The sequence below is a fragment of the Chaetura pelagica genome, unplaced genomic scaffold, assembly GCF_000747805.2.
Source record: "Chaetura pelagica isolate M959 unplaced genomic scaffold, ChaPel_1.0 scaffold174, whole genome shotgun sequence".
NCBI classification, from domain to species: Eukaryota; Metazoa; Chordata; class Aves; order Apodiformes; family Apodidae; genus Chaetura; species Chaetura pelagica.
Window position 1 is genome coordinate 3,572,669 of NW_009953722.1, and position 19,224 is coordinate 3,591,892.

The following is a 19,224-nucleotide window of genomic DNA, read 5'->3' on the forward strand; positions in this document are numbered from 1 at the left end:
AGGCTGCACAGTGAGTGGAAGTTACTTTGCATGAGCCCCCATAGGAACAGCAGCTCCCAGGTATTGGTCTTCAAATATTTATGCATCCTTCAACCACCTCCGTTTTCTTGTCAGTTCTTTAGGCCTGTCTTAATTTCCTCGCTCTTCATTTTAATTTCTTCTCTGCTCTCCCCATGAACCAGAGAAGTTGCACAGACTGAAGATTACAACCTTGGTGCTTTCTCCAATTTAATCTATTTAATATATTATTGAATTTTTCTCCTCTTCAACTCATTCTAGTACTTCTGCCATTTTACAAACCACCATTCCTCAGTTCTGCTAGTGGCTACAGTGAGCTTATATCCTTCTCTCACCTACTAAGGCAGTTCAATGCATCCAATATGTGCATATATATCTTCTCAACAACTTTTTTTGCCTCAGTATTCACTGGCAAGAGAAGATAGCGATAGGACAAGGGGTAATGGTTTTAAACTGAGAGAGGGGAGGTTTAGGTTACATATTAGGAAGAAATTCTTCACTATAAGAGTGGTGAGGAACTGGAATGGGTTGCCCATGGAGGTTGATGATGCCCCATCCCTGGAGGATTTGAAGACCAGGTTGGATGAGGTTTTGTGCAACCTGATCTACTGGTCGGGTTCCCTTCTCGTGGCAGGGGGGTTGGAACTTGATGATCTTTAAGGTCCCTTCGAACCTTAATGATTCCGTGATTCTATAACCCCTCTCCTCACAGCTCTCAAGTTGATGGCCCACAGGATGGAGACCAGGAGACAAAATCCCTCCCACCATAAGAAAAGACAAGGTTTGTGACCACCTGAGGAACCTGAACATATGCAAGTCCATGTGACCTGATGAGATGCATCACAGGGTCCTGAAGGAATTGGCTGAGGTAGTTGCCAAGCCATGCTCCATGTTCTTTACTACGAGGGTGGTGGATCACTGGAACAGGTTGTCTAGGAAGGTTGTGGGGGCCCCATCCCTGGAGACATTCCCTTCCCCAGGGAAGGAAAAGGAAGGGAAGGGAATAGTCCATCTGAAAGGGACCTACAAAAGTCATCTAGTCCAACTACCTGACTACTTTCAGGGCTGATCCAAAGTTAAAGCATATTATTACAGGTATTGTCCTGTGTCAGTGTTTGACCACCTTCTCAGTAAATAAACATTTCCTCCTGTCAAGTTTGAGCCTCTCCTGATGCAGCTTTGAGCCATCTCTTTTCCCTTTAGATAGTCAACATCACCTCCCAGTTTGGTATCATCAGCAAACTTGCTAAGGGTGCATTCAACTCCTGTATCCAGATCACATACCAAAACATTGAACAGAACTTGCCCTAGAATAGAGCCCTGAGGAACACTGTTGGTCACTGGTCACCAGCCAGATGTAGCCCAATTCATTCACTACAACCCTTTGAGCTCTGTTCTTCAGCCAGTTCTTCACCCAGTGCACCATGTACCTGCTCATCCCACAGCTGGATGACTTGTCCAGAAGGATGCTGACAAAACTACATGCAGAATGTATGCAGGATGCAGAAGAACTACCTTCACCCCCTTCCCTTCATCTGCTAGGTGGGTGACCTTATCAACAGAAAGTTATCAGATCAGTTAAACACGACTTTCCTTTTGTAAATCCACATTGACTGTGCCTGATGATTGCATTGTTATTTAAATGCCTTTCAGCAGTACCCGCTATTACCTTCTCCATAATTTTTCCAGGAACTGAGGTTAGACTAACAAATCTTTAGTTTCCTGGATCTTTCCTGACACCCTTCTTGTCAATTGGAGAAAACACTGGCTGCCTTCCAGTCAGTGGGAACCTCCACAGACTTCCAAGACCTTTGGTAGATGATTGAGAGGGGTTCTGCCAAAACATCCACTAGTTCCTTCAGTACTCTGAGATGAATATACATGTATTAGTTCATACAAACAATTAAATTGTAATATATATACATATGTAGTATATATAGTATATGTGTGTGTATGTGTGTGTATATATATAAAAATAATATTTATCTATTGAAATACATATATGAAAAATTATGGAAACTAAGGGCCACAACTAGCCCTTATGGCCTGTATTGCTTAATGAATTAATATGTGAAGCCATTAAAAGAAGTGTACCAGAGGTACACGGGTAGGCAGAATGAGCTTCCATCAAGGATAGCTGTTTCATGAATGTAAGAATTTGGGATGATTTCCAGCTAGATGCCACTCTTAATGATGCTGAGATTGTACATATATTATTAATGAAGAGAGCCTGCTGCAAAAGCTCTGGAGTGAGAGTGTGCATTGGATTGTGCAAGTGGAAAGAACTTGGTGATCAATTTTTCTGGTTAAGGAACAGATCCTGATAATGAGGGGAATTTCAGGTAGAAAACTATACAATTTACCCTTTGACTTACCTCCTCATTTATCCTACAGTGTCAATGAACATGGAAATAGCCTGAGGCTGCAGACAGGTTGAACACAGCCTTGGGAAAGAGATCTAAGCAGGTCCAAAAGCTGGGGATCATCTGACCAAATGTGCATCCCAGCAAGTTGAAAATCTTGCATTTGCTGACTCAAACAGCAATGGGAAACAGAGATGGGCTCCTCTCAGGTCAACATACCCAGTAGAGAAATGAATCACCCCTATGTATGTCAGTTTCTCCCCATCAATTGCAGTCTTGAAAACCAGCTCAGACATGCACGTCTGGAGAGAAGAGCTTCCAAAGAAACCTGTAAGCACAATTCATTGTGAACAAGGTGAGTAATTTCCAAGGAAACACCTATGACAACACTACTTCCCCTGAGCTGCTGCTTGTACAGAGCTCACTGAGATGTGAGATAACACACGAAGATCCAGAGGCCACATTTCTATGGAAAAAAGCCTTATCTGGAATGAGGTGGCCCACCACGGGCATGCTGTCACAAGCTGTCTTGGTATTTGTATTCAGCTGGAGGTACAGGACTTAAAGCTTATGGAAAAATGTATAGGCAGTTCCAGATGGAAGATGAGGCATTTCTGTGCATCCCTCTGCCTTGTAGGATCCCACCACTAGAGCTCAGTCCTCTCTTGGGATTATCAGTAAGCTCTGCTCCCCTCCAATCCCCTTCAGGTTCATTCTCATGAGTAAGCATGGCTAGTTAGTTATCCTCAGAAGTACAGGGACACCCAACTCGAGCACCACCAGCACAAACCCACGGGGTAAAGGTGCCAAACCCACCCAGTGCACACACAGCTTGGAGCAGCTGAGAGGCCGCTTGCTGTGACCTTGCACTTCTGTGCTGCTCAGCAGGTGACTTTTTGGATGCTGAAAAATGTACTTACTTAGTTCTTAACTGCTGTATTCATACTTGACAGCTTAGGATCTGCCTGTTCAAGCTTTTGTTCTCATCTATGACAGCAGGACAAAAGGAATTACATTGGTGTGGCTGATTTCTGTGTGTTCACCCCGCTGACGTCAGTGGAGCTCTATGGATACAGCACATGTTCAGAGCTCCTATTGAAGGGGAAACAACTCATGAAAGTAAAAGTAAATATGTACACTGACAACCCCCTCTAGGCTTCCAAAGTATCAAGTCCAGCAGAAGCATGTTATGAAAGCTGCCCTCACACACTGGTCTCTGTGTTTTGCTCAGCAGTGCTGCAGCAGATGTTAAGCTCACGAGCCACATAATTCTCCCTTCCCATATATACTGGAGCATACTGAGCATGAAATATAAATGCATTCAAGATGACTTTCTTCCTTCTAAGATTTCTGTCTGGATCAGGTTAATAGAGCTTTTAGCATTACAGAGACTTCAATTTATTTTCCTAAAAATTCCCTGAGGTGGGATTTGCAGAAGGTTTTTGACCTGGCTTGGGTGTGCACTCAAGCTGATGCAGGCAGCTGTTAAAAATCACCATATCCTAAGCATATCCTAAGCATACAAATGAGAAAAGAAAACTTTGATTTCCCCACTCTGGTTCTTTCTTGATTATACAGAAGTGTTCATATCTATTTACTATGAGAAGCCTCATGGAAATATTGAGTTGCTGTTGGACACAACATTAGTTATATTATTGTGAGTTACACACTTTAGGTAAGAGATATTGATAGGAGATTTGTTTGCCTGCAATGGATGGTAAAATGAGTTCATCTTAGATCTGTGGGAAAGTTTCAAATTCCCATTTCTAGAAGCATTTTTTCAGCTTCACCCTGGCAGATCTCTTGCAAAGATATTCTAAAATATAGAGAGTTTATGTATGGATGATGAAAAGCACAGCAAAAGCATTTGTTTTATGGAGGCAGATAAGATTATCTTCCCTAACCAATTCAAATGATAGACATTGCTGAAGACTATTTAAAACAAGAGTCATAATGTCATTAATTATGCTGCACATACCAGGTGGTGTTTCAAATATGCAACAGTAATGATTACCTCTGAAACTTATCATGTCTAATTTACCTCTTTGAAAGCTAATTGCAGGAGTTTCAAAAACAGAGCATCTGGTAAATGCAAAATCTCCACAGAGAGAGACCATTTTCCCACTAACCTATCATTATAGAAGGCAATAAGACAACATTTTCCTTTCAAATACACTCTGACTCTTGCTTTTCCTTACCATGATCCTCGTGATAAACTGTCAAATAATTAGTACTATTTATGTCCACAACTAATAAACCACTGGAGAGTGGCCAAATACTGCTTGTGCATCTGCAGTGCTGTTACTGAGACCAGGTAAGTGTGAGAGAGGGTGTCAATAAGCCCTTCATCTCTGCAGTTGCCAACAGTGCTGCTTTTTTTCACTATAACCATGACTGTTCCGGTGGCAGAGTGAGAAAAGTCATTAATTTTACTTAGCACTCTCTTCTCCTTCACCTTTGCCAGGCTGTGAATGTGCAGGAGCACATTCTGAAAGGAATGTTTGGGTCTGGAATGAAATTCATCCATTTGCTCTGTGTCTGCTATCTCCATCACTGAAGGGTGATCAGTCTTTACTTGTCCACTCTGGAAAGATGTTTCATGGGCAGTATTTTTCTCCCCATCTGCCTCAGGGTGCCCTGGTCAGGGCATGCCACAGACTACGGGAGGGAGTAGCCATAAGGGATCACAGAGACTTCCCTCTGGATATCCAGGGAGCCTAGAATCATAGAATCTTAGAATGGTTTGGGTTGGAAGGGACTTTAAAGATCATCTAGTTCCAACCTCCCCTACTGTGGGCAGGGACACCTCACACTAGCCAGGTCATTCAAAGCCCCATCCAACCTGGCCTTGAACACTTCCAGGGATGGGGCATCCACAGCTTCTCTGGACAACCTGTTCCAGTGTCTTACCACCACTAAAGAATTTAGTCCTAATATCCAATGTAAATCTCCTCTCTTCCAGTTTTAATACATTACCCCTTGTCCTCTCACTACAAGACCTTACAAAAAGCCCCTCCCCACCTTTCCTGTAGCCCATTCATGTACTGGAAGGCTGCTGTAAGGTCTCCCCAGAGCCTTCTCTTCTCCAGGCTGAACAACCGCAAATCTGTCTTCATAGGAGAGGTGCTTCAGGTCTCTGATCATCTCTGTTGTCCTCCTCTGGACTCGCTCCAAGAGCTTCATGTTCTTCTTTTGCCGGGGGCTCCAGAACTGGGCCCAGTACTGCAGGTGGGGTTTCACCAGAGTGGAGTAGAGGGGTAGAATCACCTTCCTTGACCTTAGCTTGGCTTCTTTTGATGCAGGCCAGGATATGGTTGGTCTTCCATACTTTATTTAGTTCACACAATTATCTCCATTGCAAGTGTGAATCCAAGGTCCAGCCATTAGTAACATCCCCTGTTCAGCATGGAGGGATCTGCTTCCCACAGAGGTGGAAACCTGCCTATTCCTGCAGCCCCTGTGGCACCTCATCGTGCCATCACTCAGGCACAGGCAGCTCCTTGTGTGCCCTCTTCCAGGCCTTGCCTTTGCCTTCTTCCTGGTTGGCTTCCAGGAGCACCTGTTCACAGCTGAGGGCACCTCCCAAGGCTGTGTTGCCATGTTTTTTCCTCTACTTCTCACTGTATCAGCATCACAGCACAACTGAATGGGCTCTGCTTGAAGTTACACCCTTTCAGAGGCTGATGCTCCAACTGTGCATGGCTGGGATGGGATGCACCAGAATGCAGCCACATCCCTCTCTCCCAAACAAGTGAGCATGTCACAGGCTAGAAATATGTCATCCTCATCTCTGATTAGCTGCTTTTTTAATTAGATGTCCCAAGAGAGCTGCTGGTTGACAGTGTGCAGATTAGGGTGAGGGGAAAGAGGAAGCTGAGGCAGCACTGACCCTTCCTGGGGCAGCCCAGTGCTGTCTCAGTGTGTGACAATGACTGTGCATCCCCCCTTCACCCTGCCACCAGGTCTAGTCCTGAAGCGGATGAACTCACTCTCCTTTGGCTTTCCAAATGACCCATGTTTGGAGCAGAGGCTTCCAACTCTTTGGCTGTCTGTGACTGCCCACATTTCTGACTGGCCAGGGCAGCTGGTACCCAGGGCAGCAACCTCAGGCAGGATCCGACTGCCACCCAGGTGTGGCAGCTGCCTGCACCTCTCCTGAAAATGCTGTTCTTACAAAGGCAAGGGAGAAAAAAAACAAGAACTCCACTCAGGCAGAATAATCAAGATGAAATAGGGAAACAGCAAGAAAGCTAGGGAGTAAACCAGCAAGCAAAAGGCCCACAATAGAAAATCAAAGCAGCAGAGCAATCAGCAGGGCATGATTGCCAGAAGGCATCACCTCACAAGCCTGAAGGATCCAAGGCCCTGGAGGAGGGCAGCTCCCACAGCTCTGCTCAGGCCAAGCTGGGGGCTTGCCCATTTATTTGTACATCCTGCACACTGATGTTCATCTGACAGCATTTTAAAAGCTGGAACCCCAGTTTTCTCCATGTCTTTTAGAGAGGAAGTGTCCTGCTTCCACACTGCTACCAGTGTGTTAAAAAACACCAGGCAAAGCTTAAAAACTTGAGCATTGACAACAGGATTCAAAGGAAACATGCCTTGCTCAAAAGGCTTTTGCCTGGTCAGAAACCAAGGGAAAATTTCCACATTCTTAGCCCCTCCTTTGTAACGTGTTGGGTTTTTTCCTTATAACTCTCTTGAAAGGGGGATAAGAGATTTTAGGTATTGTCTGCAGTTCTCCTTTTCAGGCAAACACTTCCAACATTTATTTTCTGTTTACTGAAGCAGAATGTAATTGCAGTTATTGCTTGCTTAAACAGGATAAATATTTACTGTACCGTGTAATATTATGTATACTATAAATACTATACCATAAATAACGTATGTATTATTTCCCTAGAACACAGAGATTCCATACCTTAACTTCAGCCCAGGGGGAGAGGGTCTAGCAGCTATAACTGTGTAGGGTGAGTGTTCAATAGGGGGAAGGACCCTGCAAAGGTAGGATCAGCCCACTTGTAAGCATGGCTTTTAAGAGCTAATGGGAGCTTTAGTGGTTATGGAACCACTGAAAAGGCAGCACCTCTTCTCAAAGTCCAGATCTCATTATATATTTGTATTTATTATGCATGATACATCACCATGAATGTTGTCAAATCTGCAATCCTTACTCCACACTCAGATATAAGCTAACCTGCGTTTTCCTCCTGGAGTTTTGATGTTGTAGGAAGAGGTAGTTTGGGAAGGAGCCATAAAAAAGGCAGCAAAGCAAGACCCACAGCAACTGCCTATGGATTCCTACAATGTTCTGCAGGTCTAGCTATCATATGTTTTTTTAACTTGGTCAAACTCTCTTTGAAAAATCGAATCCTATGCACACAGAAATATTGCTGTTCTGTTACGTTGTTGTACATGTTGAGAGACAGATCACAGTTATTATTGTTTAGGCTTATGCATTTCTTACTCGGTTTCATCAATAGCTGTGTCAGTGCACACAGGAACAAAAATAAATCCTAATGAACACTAGAATGACAGAAAACACTTGTACTGAGCTCTGGGACATGCTCCAAGTAATGAAGAATGACTGAGGGAAACCAAGCAAAACTGGTGAATGCTTACTAATTCACCCAGAAATGCTCTGGGAGGGTCTGGAAAATCCCATCTCCATTAGAAATGTACTAAAGGAAGGAATTTCATGACTCGTTCATGCTCCAGACAAGTCACACCAGGACTTTGGACTTAGATTGGGACAAAATTAGAGCAATTTGCAGGATCTTGCATTGAGTCAGAGATGGTTCACTGATGAGCAGTAGACAGCAGGGTCCAATTCCCCCATCACTGAAACACCCAGCATCTCACCACAGGCTCCCCAAAGGCAGGGTATTACTTTACATGTAGAAATCCAGTTCATTAAAGCACTTGAGCAGACACTAGCAAACAGACAAATGAAGCACATGTTTTTGCACAGGAAAGCCATGTCTGCTCCAGACCATGCCACAAGGCACTGCCCTCTCAGCAGCACAAACACAACCATTGTGCCTCTGACACAAGAGCTGTGCCAGCTCTTTTTTCTCCACCCCCAGGATTCACAAGACTTCATGTAAAGCCCAGAAGGCACTGCCCTCTCAGCAGCACAAATACAACCATTGTGCCTCTGACTGCCAGCTCTTTTTTCTCCACTCCCAGGATTCACAAGACTTCATGTAAAGCCCAGTGTTAAAGCATGAGCATGAAAGGAATCCCTTCACAGAAGATCAGCAATCCATCCTGGCTTGCCTTGCTTTAATGCAGGCTACCATGCCTGTGATGGTTCTTTCTGGTGTAGCTCTGTCATCTTAAAATAGACCATCTCTGAAAGGGCAGTCATTAGAGTCAGTTTATTTTGAATGAAGTCCCAGGCATTTCAGGAGCCTGATGGTTTCTTCTTTTCCCTGTGATCAACACAAATCTTCTGAGCACATTTCTGTGCTGAACATCTTTCTGGCTGAACTGCTGCTCCCATTATTTTTCTTTTGTATTTCCAGTTAGAAGAAAGAATTTTGCACAGGGTTTCCTGTAATGACATTCATTGCCATGTCTTCTGTATGTGGGCACCTACCTATAAGCTGTGTGGCAGTGATATGAAAGTAAAACTGAACCTGAATGTTGTAGGCTTAGATAATTAATGTACTATGACAAGGCTTACTTTAAGAGTCTTTCCATCTCTTATACTCTGTGCCAGAGAGTTTCATCCACTATGTTGTAATCTTGCTTGCCATGGCACTTCCAACAGTAGGAAATAAATATCCTAATAATTAACAGGAGTCTCAAGGAGTTAAAGTCATGAGGGCCTTTCCTAAGCAAACACAGCATTATTCATACACAAAATTTAACACGTGCTTAAATGCTTTCAACAAGTGTGGCTGCAGGAAGGAGACATCTAATTCAAAAATATGCTGCATAATTAGAGGTTAAACAACTCTATGACCCTTCCAGGGCACTGAAATAAATATAAGCTGCTGTCTCATCTCAGCTTTCTATGCATATATTTCAGCTCCTGCCTCCCACATGTCCTTTTGCAATATTCCTTCTCATTCCTTGGATGCTTTTACAGTCACTGCTGATGGCTTTTGTGAAAAACAAAGTAAGGCATTTTTACCGAGGCATAGCAGCTACCCTTCCTGGGGCTGATTTAATCTTTTCATCTCAAATTAACCCCACTGAACCTTATTTCCAACCAGCACTTTGAAAGAAATCTTACTTAGCTATTTTTAAAATGCTTTTCCTTTTTAAGGTTGTTGCTGCTCAGGAACTTTTCCTTATCACAATGATGTTGACTCAGAACAGCACAGGGCAGAGGGAGAGAAGGAAGCAAGGATGCTATGTGAGTACTGGGCCTTCTCTGCACCCCAAGGGCAAGGCAATTATATGTTTTAGCCATGCCTTGAGGAAAGTCAGTAAAAGATATAATAGTGAAGTGTTTCCTCTTAGGTGAGAAGACAGAAATGTTGCTAGCCCAGCAGGAGATTTTTAGGCACGTGTGCTGCAGTAGAGCTTTAGATACAAGCAGAAATGCTGCCACACCTGCAAACTACTTTGCTGACAGTTCAGCTCCTGTAAGGGGCACAAGAACACAGCAGTGATGGTCTGGTTGCTGCCACTCTTTCTGATCAGCAGCATATGAAGATACCATGCAAAATGTGGATAAACCTGAACCCTAGAAGCTACTTAGAACCAAACAGAAGACTTCTTGGAAAGGGTTTGTGGCTTTTATATCTGTTTCCGTTACAATGACTTCTGAGCTTGAACACTTGTCATTTTTCTACTCTCCTAACTCCCATACTTTTCCCCAGCTACTGTCAGAAGTTTGTGCCAGTGTCATTTGGCAGGCCTGGCCCTTGGAGGGAGCTGTTCCATCTCCTGATGACAACTGCCATGGCCCCATCTGCTGCCAAGGCTTTTCAAGATGGGATACTGTGGTAGAGAGGATAAGGTCAAGGTAAACAGCAACCCTTAGTCCACTGAAATGGCCATCTCATCATAGGAACCAGACAGGTTTCTAAGCAGGCATAATTTGCCCAGTCGCTTTCTTGCCCTTCATGTGATCAGAAACTACTTTTGGGAGGATTTGTTTTACGATTCTCCCAGGGGCTGAGTTGAGCCTTCAGTAGTAAATGGAAAAACACTCCAAAATATTTCAGACAGAAAATAAAATATCCGCTCCTGGAAAAGAAGTAATAACCTCACAGCTGGGGAAGTGGGCTAAAAACATCACAGAGTATTTTCCTCCTGAGGGGAGCAAAGGGATTATCACAGCCACAGCAGAGATGTGAGGGGTCCTGCACTGAGAACCTCTCCCACTTAGATTTCCAACAATGGGTGTGCTGGTTTGATTTGGCAGGGTTTTTTGGGGGGAGAGGCCCCAAGGGTGGCTCCAGAGAGAGGCTGAAGAGCTTCCTAGGCTTCAGACCCAGCCAAGGAGTCATTAGAGGGACAACAAATTCACCTCTGTGATTAACATACGAAAGAACTGAGATAAGAGCTGGAGCTGGAGAGGCAGAGCTGTGCCGGTGGTTGGTGAGGAAGAAGGGGAAGAAGGTGCCCCAGCAGAAGTTTCCCTGCAACCCATGGCGAGATGGCAGCTGTGCCCCTGCACTCATGGAGGAACGTGGTGGAACATTTCCTGAAGGCACCAGGAGGGGTGAACTTGGCCAGTGGACTTGGATTTTGTGGCCAGAGGATTTGCTGCCTCTTGACTCTGATTGTGCAGCTTTGGAAGACCCCGGACCAGGGGAGTTTGTTCCCGGAGCAGCCGTGACTCTGTGGGAAGCCCAGGCTGGAGCAGCTCCGGACCTGGTGGGAAGGGCTCATGAAGGAGAGGCTCATGGAGGACTCTCTCCCATGGCAGGGACCCCATTGGGCAGCAGGGAAGGACTGTAAGGAATCCTTCCTGAGGAAGGAGCAGCAGGAACCACCAGCCTGTGAACTGACTCTAAACCCCATCCCCATCCCCCTGTGCCGCTGGGGGGAAGGACGGAGAGAAACCGGGAAAAAAGTGATTTGGGCCCAGGAAGAAGGGAGGGGTGGGGTAACATATGCAAGCCCTGCTCTGTGTGTTGTCTGTGTCCTGGGTGTGTTTGATTAGTGTGAGATTAAATTACTATTTTTTCCCCAAGCTGAGCCTGTTTTGCCCAGGACCTTAATCAGTGAAGAACCCTCCTTGTCCTTTGTTTCGACCCAGGAGCTTCTAGTTGGGTTTGTCCTCCCCATCCCAGTGCATGTGTTGGTGGGAGAGATGAGCGCGTGGCCACAGGGCTGGTTCTTTGTTGTCATGCTGTGCCCAAACCATCACAACGGGACATCAGGCAGTGCTGCCCCAGCAGCTCTATCTGCATCCACACTACACAGCCTGTAAGCCCTGATGGTCAAGTCTCGCTCAGATCAGGAACTGTGATCAGGGAGCACCAGGTGAACTGTGCTTAATTACAAACCCATCTACTGTTACTGGTCAGGTGTTAATTTACAGGTGTTACTGGAGGAATTTAGGGTGAAATGTACAGTATCCAGGGCAGGTGGTGGACCATTGGCCTTTGGTTTTCAGGAAGCTGTTCACCTGCCTGCAGTGTTTCATTCCAAGGATACCCCACTGAATTTTGTTTTTTTTGGACTGGAAGGACAATAAGTACACACAGTCTGTTCCTGCTCATTGTGCTTCTGGTAGCCAAAAGCCACACCAAAAATACTGTTCACCTATGCATGGAGATCACCATAATATTTTATCAGAATGAAATTTAAGTAGGTCAAGAAGTTCATACAAATAAATATGATCTCAAAATCAATTCTTTTTAGAAACAGGCACTTTTCACTAAGAATTATCTGCTTTCTAGTTCTTAGCTTTTAAGACCTAGCAACACAATGATGAAAGGCCAGGCAGGAAACAGCCCTGGACATGCAGCAGTGAGGAGTAAAACAAGACCCTGTGGAGCTAGGCAGAGCTAGACTGGCATTTTGTTTATCAGTGCTGGAGACAAAGTCTTACTTCCCATCATGTATGATACACTGTCACTTCAAGCATGAATGTTACTTCATCTCCTGGGTTAAAGAGTTTAAAAAAATGTGTGTGTGATGAACAAATTCAATAGGTGGCATTTTTACCCTGACTTTTTATTATGGAAAGAGGATGGTAGGATGGTTTTCTTAGCCCTGGTTTCACAGGGAACATGCCCATGTTCCCAGCCCCGTGAATGTAGTAGCTCTGGCACATGTTCCTCTTCAGCCTAAACCTTCCTTCTAGCAACCTTGAGTGAAAAAGTTACCTGCATTACAATTCAAAATGGTTGCAGCAGTATTTAGGAGAAAACGAGCCCTTCAAAATAGCAGGCAACCTTCCACCTCACTGGCATCCATTTTGAATACAGGTCATTTTTATGAATGAACAGTGACTCATAAAACCTGTTCCAAAGCTTACTTGAAATCAGGGTGAACATTTCCTTAGGTTTAACAGGATTGGGGTCAGCTGCATGATAGGCTAAAGCCATTTGCACACATCTAGTGAGAGCATGGAGACAATTAGAAGCTTATCTGCAAGAATTTAGTTTATGAGATCCTGTTCTAAGGGGCTGCCACCTGCCCTTGAAAGATAGTCTGCTGCCAGCTTTTCTGCCTGAACAAAGAAATGAACCTGGTGGACTAGGTACTATAAAAAGTATAAATAGTTTAACTGAAAAAATAAAGCCTGCCTCTCCCTGGTGTTTTCTGTTGCTGAATCCTCTGATAATTGAGACTGCTCTGCCAAGAAAAATATGCAGACTCCTTGGCAGTTCATTGCAGTGTCTGAAATGCTCCTTGTTACCTGCTCACTACAACCTTAAACACCAAGTCAGAATGATCTTAGAAATTATATAGGGAACGAGCAGAACTTGTGTGTGTTTGGCCTATTAAAATTATTGCTGCAATAGAAGGGCCATCTGTCCATTTAATGGGAGAACCTTCTTTAAAATTATCTAACTCTCTTCTCAGCTAAGTATGTGCATAAGTTGTTCTTTTTGAAAAACAAAGAGGAAGGACTTTTCTTTTTTGCTTCCTCCCCACAAAAAGACTAAGGAGAGCCTTTTCTGGCATCATTTTGTCCTGTTTTCTTTTGCTGTAGCACTGTTAACATCAGTGAGTTTGGCTGGCCCTAATCTACCCCAGTTCAGTGGTGACCAGATCCACTGAGGGCTGAGCCAGGAGTATATTTAATGACACTTGCATTGTATGGTCCTAGTCATGCCCTAAGGGTATCACAGATTGACTCACAAGGGCTTGCTAGGCCAACAAAGGGGATGTCAGCATTAATTAGGCTAATGGAAGAAAACTACAACTATGAGCCCATGCTCCCCTCAGAAGACACTGCTTTGAACCTGCTCATAAGAGATTTGGGCAAGGTTTTCTGCTGAAGATCACCTGGATTTGGGGGCAGCAAGGCTGTATCTTTATTTAAAAGCAATACAGGCCAGGGTCAAATGTCCCAAAGGGCAAGTGGCACTGCACAGTTTGTATCCCTCAGTGTAGAATCTCTTCTCTGCTTCCCCAAGTCAAGGTGGCCTCATTGAGAGTGCCTGCAGGGAACCAGTCCTGGTTTGCACCCTTTCCAGTGCATGTATCAAACCTCTCCTGGACACAGTGAGTCTGCAGAAGGAAGTCTGTAATACCAAAAACCTTCTGCAGAAGTGACCTAAGTACTGGCTATTGTTAACATGAATGGGCAGGTCTGAACAAGCATTTAAGAATAAAAGAGCCTGTGAAATACAGAGGAGACACCCTAAAGATGCTTTTGGGCTTCTATTTATCTTCATTGTGTGTGGAGGTGCTTATTAACATTTGCATATAACTTTAGCTTGTCAAACTGTAATTTGTCTGCTTCCCCAATTCAAACAGACAATGAGAATATGGCCATTTTCCCAGCTCACAGCTCAGTGCCAGCCATGTGTTACAGGGTGTGTTGGTCCTCTCTAATCATGAAATAATTCTAATGGCTGGGAAGAAAAAATATAATTAGCTCATTAAGAAAACAGACAATCTATCCTGTCAGGCCAGACCAAACTTTGCAATTTCATCATTCATGTCTAGCCAGACAAGAAGTGCAAACTTTCTTTTCCTTTGGTTGCAGCCTACACAGGGCATATGAAAACCTCAGACACAAAATCAAACAACAGGCAGCAGGCTACTATGTCAGGAAGGTTTGGTTCTGGTTATTACTAAGCTCTTTTTTCAGCTTTAGATCTATGATCACAACGTCAAAGAGATATCTGGGTTGATGCAGATGCTGCCTCTGGTTCATTTGCCACTGTGGCTGCAGCACCCACTCCATACATTGCCTTTCTCCTTGGGGTTGCTGCTCCTCATCCTCCCCACACCTGCCCACAGCATTGCTAATTCAAAGGGATGCAAAGCCCCCAGCTCACACCCCCATTTGAGATGAAGTAAATACAGGAAAAGCTATAGTAACTCTGCCATGCACAGCCAGGGAGGGTATCAGAATAAGCACTCAAAAAATACATCTTTTATTTCAGTGAAACCTGAAATTGTTAGGGCTGACCATTCTCTTTTTGAGCAAAGATTTAAAGAGTGGAAAATCCACTCTTCAATTAAGAGCCCCACTTGCTTTTCTACGAAGTTTCTGGTTATGATTCTTTTACCTGGTCAAAATTCAGAATTTTGATATGCTGGGTAATTCTGACATTTGAAAGAAAAAAAAAAAATCAAATGTCCTGAAAAATATTTGACTGAAGTTGAGTTTTCTTGAGCACTGGGTCCCTAACAAAAATCTTGTCCTCATTGCTTTCCCTTCTTTTCTGCTAATAGAGATGTCTTCCTACAGGGTGCTTCAATTTCCCTCAACAGGAATTTTCTAACACTGAATAATGATCTGCCAGAAAACGTACAACCAGTTTACCCATTTTAGTAATACCAAAGAAAAAATATCTTTCCAGTAGGGGAAGAAGGTTATTTTAGCCCTCAGCTTTCCCTGCAGAAGGCGTTTTTTGCTCTGCTCTGTACCTTAGAGTTGTGGAGCAATGCCAGGTGTTTTGATGGCAATATCTCTCTGCTAGTGGAGCTTGTGCACTGAAGGCTTGTTCAACTCTTCATCTTCACACTAATCTGACTAATCATCACACTAGTGAGTGATAAGGAAACCTCTCACTGGGCATTTGTTTCAAAGGGAGAAATCCCAACCTTTTCTTTGCTCTATGTCAGTGCAGAAAGAATAATACTGCCACTGGCAGGGCAGCAGGGGCCACTGCTTTTAATCCACTGTGCAGAGGCAGCAGAGGTGTGTAATGCAGGTCTAGATCAGGGCTTCTCTCCTTTTGCTAATAGTTGGCTGCTTAAGGATTAGCTCTAGTTGGTAAAATAAAAATGATCTGAACTCATTCATCTGATAAGCCAGGATTCATGGGAACACTAAATGCAAATGGGGCTATGGTAAAACTGTCAATAAAAACCTTCTGCTAATATCTGATTAAAAGCTCTGAGAATCAGGAGGCCGTGGTAAAAGGCAAGAAAAATGTTTCCCACCATCCAGGAATAACAGATGAGGCAGCAGATGCTGACATAACAACTGTGGGAGTGTAATACTTTATGTAGGGAAGTGGCACAGCTAGGTGGGAAGAAAACAGGGCAAGTGAGCTCACTGCCAGAAGGTTCAGCAACACCTGCAGGCTCCGGTAGGTGGTGCAAATTAATCCTTCCCCATCTGAGGCCCCAGTCTTGAGTCCTTATCTGCCCCCCGCAGTTCTTGGTGGTCTTCAAAGAGCAATTGGATCATTCATGTACTTCCACCAAATTTTAGAGAAGTATTATGTGAATGTCGGGAACTAAGGGAAAAATACAGCAGTGTCCTTGGAATAAAGAAATGACCCAAAGAAATGCTTTCTTGTTTTGTAGCTCACCTGCATCCCTGCACAATCCAGGCAGGTCATTTCTTGAACCAAGCACAAGAGCTAACAGTGATTGAGTAGAAAAATCAGCCAAGAACTCCAAGACTGCCAGCTCCAAATCATGATCCAAAGCTCCAAAATCAGGAGACAATCCTTAAAATAAAAAAAAAAATCAAAGCAAAGAGTGTTTGATTCTTACTGCCTTTCTTCTGTGCTTTCACAGGACATTACTAAGCAGCTCTGCAACTCCATTGCATGTCACATAACTCCTCTCACAGTCACATCTTGGGAGTGGAGGAGTTGATTGTACGGCTGCAGTTTGACCATATAATCATTAGACTGGGAAGCGGAACTTCAGATGAAATGCTGGATGTCATTCAAGCTTCATTATGACATAAGGAGAGCTGGGAATACTGTTGTGCTATCTCTGGGCAGCAGAGCATTTGGGCAGGAATAGCTCTGCACGCCCACAGCGAGCAGCAGCAGCAGCACGTTCTTTTGGGAGAAAAGTGCAGTTTTTGTATTACAAAGGACCTCGTCTGGCAACTTTTTCACCCAACTGTAAACACCAACTCTTATTTCATACTAAGCTGAGCTTCAAAATATCTTTAAGAAACAGATTCAGCTTGCCTGCTGCAAAATGTCACCAGAACCCTGACAAGTGCTGACCGCTGAGAAGCACCTGTGCAGAATGCTTGTCCCAGTGACAGAGGCAGAGTGGAGCCACCTCTGGAGGCATCTGTGCCAGCCTCCTCACAGGAGTTAACCTCTGGAGCTATGCCAGCGTCTGCCAGCTCTGCTGGGAGCATCTCTGTGGAAATCTACCTTGTTCAGTAACATCACAGAACCATAGAATAGTTTGAGTTGGAAGGGACCTTAAAGAGTATCTAGTTCCAAACCCCCTGCTATGGGCAGGGACACCTTTCACTAGACCAGGTTGCTCAAAGCCCCATCTGACTTGCCCTTGAACACTTCCAGGGATGCAGCATCCACAGCTTCCCAGGGCACCATGTGCCAGTGCTTCACCACCTTCACAGGAAATAATTCCTTCCTAATATCCAATCTAAATCTACCCTCTTTCAGTTTAAAACCATTAACTTTCATCCTTTCGCTACATGCCCTTGTAAAAAGCCCTTCTCCAGCTTTCCTGTAGGCCCCTTTGTGTACTAGGCGGCTGCTCCAAGATCTCTCTGGAATCTTCTCTTCTCCAGGTTGAGCAGCCCCAAGTCTCTCAGCCTGTCTTTGCAGGAAAGGACCTCCAGTCCCCTGATCATCTTCATCCTCCTCTGAACTCCTTCCAACAGGTCCATGTCTGTCTTGGGGCCATGTCTGGGGACTCCAGAACTGGGCACACTACTCCAGATGGGGGTCTCATGAGAGTGGAGCAAAGGGGGAGATTCACCTCCTCAACTTGCAGGTCAGCTTATCTTCCTTCTCTCTCTCCACCAGGAGAGCTATTCCCTCCAGCTGGACAAACCCAACCCCTTCAGGGAACACTGACCCTGCCTCCAATGAGCATCAGTACCTTGAAGTGCGTTGAAGTGCTGAAATGTCCTGGTCTACCAGGCCACCTCCTGGTAATCCTTCTCTGTTACCAGGGGTACAGGTACATATAGAGCAGTACTTTACACTTCATCATTGCCCACATCCACAGAGGTGCATTTCTAGAGGCCCTCTGCCCTTCTTGAGGAACCAGATCCTCTGTGTGGCTCATAATATTTTGAAATACTTATGTAAAAGTTCTTAAAGGCGAACAGCATTGAATTTTCTATCAGACCACAGCAAAGCAGAAAACGCAGAAGTCCCTGCTGAGCCCTGAAACCATGTCTCATATTTGCAGTGAGTTTACCAAATCAAATCACAGGGTAATTTAGAGAAACTATGTAAAGTCTCACAGGCAATACTTGCTCTCAAATGCACTGGAGCATCTCATGTTCAGCTTTAAGAGAGAAAGGGGTGTATATGATCACACTGCAAGCAAGGCTCCAAAGAGCAGTGCAAAGCAGGCATTCAAAGTGCACCAGAGCACCAGGAAAAATACACCTCAGGTCAGCTGAATACCTAAGTTGAGAAACAGACCCCATTTACAAGGTACAAGGCAAGTTTGCGAGTGCAATTGCAGGTAAAACAGTCAGATAGAGAAACAGGGTCCTACTTGAGAGATTTGCAAATCACACACCCTGTCTGCAGCAAGCCCAGGAAGCTATATTGGATTTGTCCTTACTGAGAAATCTTTCGAGAAATTCTGTTTGCTTTTATTTCCCTGTGGATATATATTTTCCCTGCTCGACCTCCCACCATCTTCTATGAGGACAGATAAAAATGATTGTCAATGAAGTGTGGGGCAGTGAGCAACATGGGAGAAGGGAGTTGCTGCCTCAGTTAAGCTGGTGTACGTCTGTGAATTCCTGTCAGATGTGGGTGCAAGAGCACTCTCTCTAAGATGGTTCATTTTTGCATGAAAATTAATTGTGCAGGACGACTTCCAACAGAAGTTTTCAAATTGGCCTCTGATTTGGCAATAGTTCAGTTGCTTGCTTTTGATAAACATTGATACATGTCACTGATGCTGTAGGTGATATATTTATAAGAAAAGGACATGGACAGTAAAAGACCTTGATTCAGCACATGCCAAAAATCAAGAACATCCCAAAAGAAAAAAACATTTACATTTATTAGAGCTACTTTGTTTTCTAATCACTTACTTTGGAAGAAAATAGCAAGAGAAATTACGTGGCAATGTTCCTTGATGAGCAATGCTGTAACCAGCAACAAGGAGATGCTATTTATTTACCCTAGCTAGAATGACTAAAGTTGTTCTCAAGCAGCTCTGCTCACTTCTTGCTGATACAATAATAACAACTCTTACAACAGTACATGGCTGCTCAGATCTTCCTAAGGCTATGTTTTGTCACCTTTCTGTCCCAGACTATGTAGGG